Genomic DNA, 6,853 nt, shown 5'->3' on the forward strand with positions numbered 1-6,853 from the left:
GGTTTTCTGTTTTTCCATATGAAGTTTGAGTATTGTTTTTTTGAGGTCTGTGAAGAATTATGTTGGAATTTTGATGGGGATTGCATTGAATCTGTAGATTGCTTTTGGTAATACTGCCATTTTTATTATGTTGGTTCTACCTATCCATGAGCATGCGAGATCTTTCTATTTTCTGATATCTTCTTCATCATGAAATTTGCAGGCAAATGGATGGAACTGGAAAATATCATCCTAAGTGAGATAACCCACACTCAGAAAGACAAACGTGGTATGTAGTCACTCATAAGTAGATACTAGAGGTAAAGCAAAGCATAACAAGACTACAACCCACAGCTCCAGAGAACCTAGGAAACAAGGAGGAACCCAAGAGGGATGTACAGATCACCTTGAGAAAGGGAAGCAGAGGCAATCCCAATGAGTAAACTGGGGAGAGGGAGGGCAATAGAGGGGAGGGGATGGGGGAATTAGAACATAAGGCAACAGGATGGTCAAGCTAGGGGAAGGGTGAAGTGGAAGAGCAAGGAAAGAGATATCTTGATAGAGGGAGACATTATGGGATAAGGGAGAAACCTGGAGCTAGGGAAATTCCCAGGAACCCACAAGGATGACCCCAGACCAGACTCCTAGCAATAGTGGTGAGGGTACCTGAACTGGCTTACCCTGGTAATCAGATTGGTGAATACCCTAACTGTCATCATAGAGCCTTCATCCAGTTACTTATATAAGCAGATGCAGAGATCCATAGCCAAGCACCAGGCCAAGCTCCAGGAGGGATTATATGAGCCGGGGTGGGCATGGGGTCAAGAATATGATGGGAAAATCTACAGAGACAACTGAACCAAGCTCATAGGAACTCATGAACTTTAGACCAACAGCTGTAGAAACTGCATGGGACCTGACTAGACCCTCTGCATATGGGAGACAATTGTGTGGCTCTGGGTCTGTTTGAGGGGCCCTTGGCATGTGATCAGGATATATCTCTGGTACATGAGCTGGCTTTCTGGAGCCCATACCTTTCGTTGGACACTTTGCTCACCCTTGATGCAGTGGGAGGGGCTTGGTCCTGCCTCAGCTGAATGTACCAGGGTTAGCTGTCCCCCTATGGGAGAACTTACCCTGTTGGAGGAGGGGGTGAAGGGTGGGTTGGGGGGCATGAGAGAAGATGGGGGAGGGGAATGAAGGAGGGATGAGGGAGGGATCTGTGGTTGGTATGTGAAATTGTGAAATGAATAAAAAAAAAGTCAAATTAAAAAAAAAAAAAAGGCTGTGGCAGTCCCAGACTCCTGCTGTACCCTCTGATTTCTGTCCCCAACTCTACTTGTGGTCCTTCGTTCAAGTCTGCGTCTTCATTTCCTGCTCATAAAGCTACCCTTTCTAATGGGTTAGAAGACCATTGTACTCTAATATAACATGTTCAATCTACTGATTGCCCCCACAATAACCTGCTAATAATAGGAGACATTCTCTGGTCTAGAGGTTAGAACTTCTGGGGTTTGAGAAGAAAGAATTCAGCTCACAACACACTTTTATTACTTCTAGGTATATTGAATCAATAAGGAGTAACTCATTTTGCCCAAAATTTATGTGGAAAACTACTTTTTAAAAGCATTTGTAGTGTTGCAACCGATCTTACTCTTTTTTATGTACTGTATACTAAGTTCTGGTATTCCTGCACTGATGCCAGTTGCTTTAATGACTGATTTTAACCAAGGCCATCTGTGTGACTGTGTGTTTGGAGTTAACAGAGAAGCTCCTTCTTTCAGTGAATGGCAATAATGCAGAGACTCATGACTACTCAATGTAGTAAATGAATAATATTTATTAAAAATTATAAAATTTCAAAAAATGTATCAATTCCTCAGACTTGCCTCCCAGTAAGTACTTCAGTTGTTATCATCATTTACTTCACTCAGGACCCTACTAAAAATACATGTTCTCATCCCTACTGAGTAAAAATTTCAGAGTAGAATAAAGTTCAGGATTATATGTTCTTTGAAGCTTTCTAGGTCATAAAGATGATTTGGTCAGCAAGTTTCTTGAATGTCCATGTGGTGACAAGGATTTAGTGAACAAGAAATCCATGTAATGAGAGCCTTTTAATGTCATCACAGTAGTAAAACAGACCAAGGTTTAAGAGCCCAGTACAGCTTGGGTATGATATGGTGACTCATATCTTTAATATCATAACTTGGGAAGCAGAGACAGGCAGATCCCCATGAGTTTGAGGCTAGCCTGGTCTGTGTAAAGAGTTCCAGGACAGCCAGGACTACATAGAAAGATCCTATTTCAAAAATAAATAGATACACAGATAGATAGCATTCACATAAGAAATGATGAGAGAGGTAAGGCAATATGTATTTAATTAACAAATTAAGTACAACTTCCTCAGAAAAGTGTTGTGAGATATTTGATTACACTGTAAAGCTATGTCAGTATGATTGGTTTAATAAAAAGCTAAAAGGCCAATAGCTAGACAGGACGTATAGTGGGGACTTCTGGACAGAAAGAGCTCTAAGAAGAAGAAAGGCAAAGTTGCCAGCTGTACACAGAGGGAGCAAGACATGCAGGAGGAGAGGTAAAAGCCACAAGTCACATGGCAACACATAGATGAATAGAAATGAGTTAATTTAAGTTATAAGAGCTAGTGGGACAAGCCTAAGTTATAGGCCAAGCTTTTATAATTAATGATAAGTCTCCATGTTGGGGTTTTTTTTGTGTGAGCTGGCAGCTCATAGAAAAATCTGTCTACAGAAAAGCTATTTTGAAAATAAATTTTCTATTTAAAAGGGACAGGGACAACTACAACCTTGTAAGCCATAGCTTTAGTGTCCTAAGTATCCTTCACCCAGACTACACCTACTTACCATTGAAGGAGTCAGGACCCTCATGATCCAGTCACCTCTGAATAGTGTCAGGCTAGGAACCAAGCTTTCAACACTGGAGCTTTTGGAGGAGACATTTCATATCTAATCCACAACAAAAACTCTGTGTTTTATTTCAGGATGTGCACAAGAATGGAAAGTATGCCAGTCTGTCCACTGTCATTTTATGTTCTTTGACACTCAAATGTTAGGGCTGACATTCAAAAAGTTTATGTCAACTGTGCATTTTTTTGTAAAAGAGAGAATCCTAATAAATATGTTATAAATAACAGTGGTAAATATGTGAAGTACAATAGAACCTAAAAAAATGTTTACTGGGAACTAGAAATGAAATCAATATGTTGCTTTTATTTATTAATTAAGTATATTTTAAGGTAGAAATTATTTATAAATGGAAAGTGCTGGGAGCCTGTTATTAAACTGTAAGACAATTGTGTCTCTGAAAAATAGTTCTCAGCAACATCAAAGAATGGTTTGAATCTAAAACTGTTTATTAAACATGTCCAGCCTAATTAAACATGTCCACTTACAAAGTCAGTAATTGCATTTTCTCAGTTTGAGAAGGAGAGACAGCTATTCACCCCATTCTGTGTTCATGTACTTAGCACAAGGATGTTGCTCCTCCTCTCTGATCGAGAGTCAGAGACTCAATTCCCTGATGCATTCTGTGTATGTCTTTTTTTTTTTTTTAATTTTTCTTCATTCTGCTTACACACTAGCAGAGCAGGCTAGTTCATTTTATCTCCTTTTTCCTGATTACTTATTTTTGTCTGTTTTGAGAGTTAGTTTGCTAGTGGCAAGTGGCATAGTTCATTCTATCATTTCAATTCATCCCTTGATGATGGATGCTGATTCTTATTCATGGATTACCGTGCGCACACACACACGATATATATGTATATATGTATATGTATATATGTGTGTATATATATGTATATGATGGAGCTCTACATCTTCACATATATAGTTTTTCTAATTTTCTTTTATTGATAATAGATATTTTATACAATATGTTCTGATAATGTGTTTCCCTCCCTCAACTCCCCCATCGAATTCCACAACCTTTTTGTCTCTCCTTGAAAAGCAAACAGACATCTGAAGAAGAAGAATAAAATAAAATAAGAGAAAACAAAAACATGAACAAAAGGCAATAGGACAAAACAAACGAACAGAGGAAAAAGACCCAAAGAAAATACACAAGAAGCAAACATAGATGCAGATACAATACTTTTGCACAGGCACCTCCTAAAAACAAAACCACAAGCCATAATATATATGCAAAAGATATTAATGTCTTAATGCCAATATGAAAGTGACTTACTATGCAGCTATGCACTTTCTCTGGAAAGTAAAAGCTGATATGAAGTTTGAAAACAGACAGAGTGCCAGTTTGTTGTGTTATGTCTTTGGATGTTTCAAATTGCTTCCTGCTTCAAAATTCATTTGGAGGAGCAAAGCTAGGAAAAGTACATGGGAAAGATTAGAACCAGAAGTGGTAACACTATGAGCAAAACACACGATATTCCTCAGTATGGTTGTGCAAAGGGAACACTGATTATCTTTCAGCTATAGTTTATTTAAAAATTTATGTCTTCTATTTTTTGAGATTATAGCATAAATACATCATTTCCTCTTTCCCTTCCCTCCCTCCTAAACATCCCATAAATCCTTCTTGCTCATTTTCAAAATCATGGCCTTTTTTCTCACTAGAAATATTACATATAAACATTGTTTTACATTACATACAAATATGTAATATTTTTAAGTATATAAGTACAGCCTGCTCAAATTGTCTAATGTTACTCATATGTATGTTTTCAGGGCTGCCCATTTGGTATTGGATGACCAATTTGTGTGCTCTTCCCTGTGTAAGATATTTCTCCCACTCTCACTCAGTATTCCTTAGTTGCCTGTAGTCCTTTGTATAGTATTGTGTTCTTACGTTTTCCCCCATCCACTTTTGCACGCCTATTGTTGTTGTCTTTGTTCAGCTTGTGTTTAGGCAATTCATGTTGGTGAGACTTTGCACATGTAGCTTTTAACATTTCTCGGAGTCACAATTGAACAGGAAATTCCCTGTTCCTCCGGCTCCTACAATTTTTCTGCCCCCTCTTCTTCAATGGTCCCTGAGCCTCAGGTGCCAGAGTTGTATTGTAAATGTATCAGTTGGAACTGGGCTGCACCATTTTGATAGGTTGTGCTTTTCTATAATGGTTTCTGCCTGTTGCAAAGAGAAGTTTCCTTGATGAGGGGTGAGGACTACACTTATCTGTGGGTATAAGGACAGATGTTTAGAATGCAGTTAGGGATTATGCAGTTTAATATGGGTCAGCTTTGGGCTTTCCTCCAAAATTAGCTCTGAGTACTTGGTTGTCAATAATAAGCATAATTTCCCACTGGTTTTGTGGCCCTTAATTCTAATTAAAGAACTATTGATTACTGTCAAAAGTATGCATGTCACTGCTACATCCTTAGAGTTATTGTGCCATGCTGGTTGTTGTTATGATGCATAGGTGTCATAGTTGGGAGGACGTTGTTTGCCTCCTGCCTTTGAAAGTTTTTATGGGGCCATCTGATACCATGAAAGCTAGTCCTTGGGGAGAAAGTTTTGCAGTCAGTACCAGTTCTGGGGCCTCTGGGCCCTGTGTCTTAGTGCATGGTGTCTTCAGCAATAGGGACTTACCTTCCACTTGTGGGGTCAACTGAGGATGATACCAGTAGCCTGTTAAGTTTTGAGAGTCAAGGCGCAGAGACGAGCGCGGGTGGAGGGCGCGGACCAATCGAGTGCACCGACCATGGCCTCCAAGTGTCCCAAGTGTGACAAGACCGTGTACTTTGCCGAGAAGGTTAGTTCCCTGGGCAAGGACTGGCACAAGTTCTGTCTCAAGTGTGAGCGCTGCAACAAGACACTGACCCCTGGGGGCCATGCTGAGCATGATGGGAAACCTTTCTGCCACAAGCCCTGCTATGCCACACTGTTTGGACCCAAAGGCGTGAATATAGGGGGTGCCGGTTCCTACATCTATGAGAAGCCTCTGACTGAGGACCCTCAGGTCACTGGCCTCATTGAGGTCCCTGTGGTGCGAACTGAGGAGCGGAAGACCAGCGGACCCCCCAAAGGTCCCAGCAAAGCCTCTAGTGTGTCCTCGCTGCAACAAGAGGGTGTACTTTGCTGAGAAGGTGACCTCTCTAGGCAAGGATTGGCACCGGCCTTGCCTACGCTGTGAGCACTGCTCCAAGACGCTGACCTCCGGAGGGCACGCTGAGCACAATGGCCAGCCCTACTGCCTCAAGCCTTGCTATGGAATTCTTTTTGGACCCAAGGGAGTGAACACCGGTGCTGTGGGCAGCTATATCTATGACAAGGACCCTGAAGGCACGGTTCAGCCTTAGATCTGCAGATGCTGTCCTCCGGGTCCCCTACTCGACCCTGAGGGAGAGTGACCTGCTGCCTAATCCTGCCTGCCTCAGCGCGTCTTGCCTGCAAACCCCAGGGCCTAAGTGGTGGAGGAGGAAGCCTCCTGCCTAGTCTCCAGAACAGCCCAGAATTGCAACCCTGTTTCTCTGTGTGTCACCTCGGCATGCCCTGTGTCACCCACTGCCCTCTGTGTCTGTGTGCCTCCATAGCCTCATGTGTCCTGTGTCCCTGTGCCCAGCACCCTCTCTGTCCCTGTGTCCCCATGTCCCTGATAGCTCTCCGAGGTGGCTGTCCTATGATATCCCTGTTGCCCACACCTGCCCACCAGTATTATTCATGCTTTGCTTGCCGGTGATGGCCATGAGCTCACAGCATTCCCAGGGTGGCAGCCCCCCTGTAAGGAGCCCTTTGCTGGTTCCCACACTACGCCCTACCTACCCCTCACTTGGTTCACAGCTATGGAGACTTTTGCTGTCAATAAATGGTTTGGTTTGAGGATTGCAGGAAAAAAAAAGTTTTGAGAGTCTCTTGGACAACTCTGACCACTACTCAA

General features: G+C 42.0%; 1 pseudogene; it reads left to right on the top strand.

Annotated features, from left to right (window-relative positions):
* The first annotated feature begins 5,643 nt into the window (after nucleotides 1–5,643).
* On the top strand, nucleotides 5,644–6,620 carry LOC131912735 (cysteine-rich protein 2-like; annotated as a pseudogene).
* Nucleotides 6,621–6,853: the final 233 nt, after the last annotated feature.

Source organism: Peromyscus eremicus, chromosome 6, assembly GCF_949786415.1.
Source record: "Peromyscus eremicus chromosome 6, PerEre_H2_v1, whole genome shotgun sequence".
Classification (NCBI taxonomy): Eukaryota; Metazoa; Chordata; class Mammalia; order Rodentia; family Cricetidae; genus Peromyscus; species Peromyscus eremicus.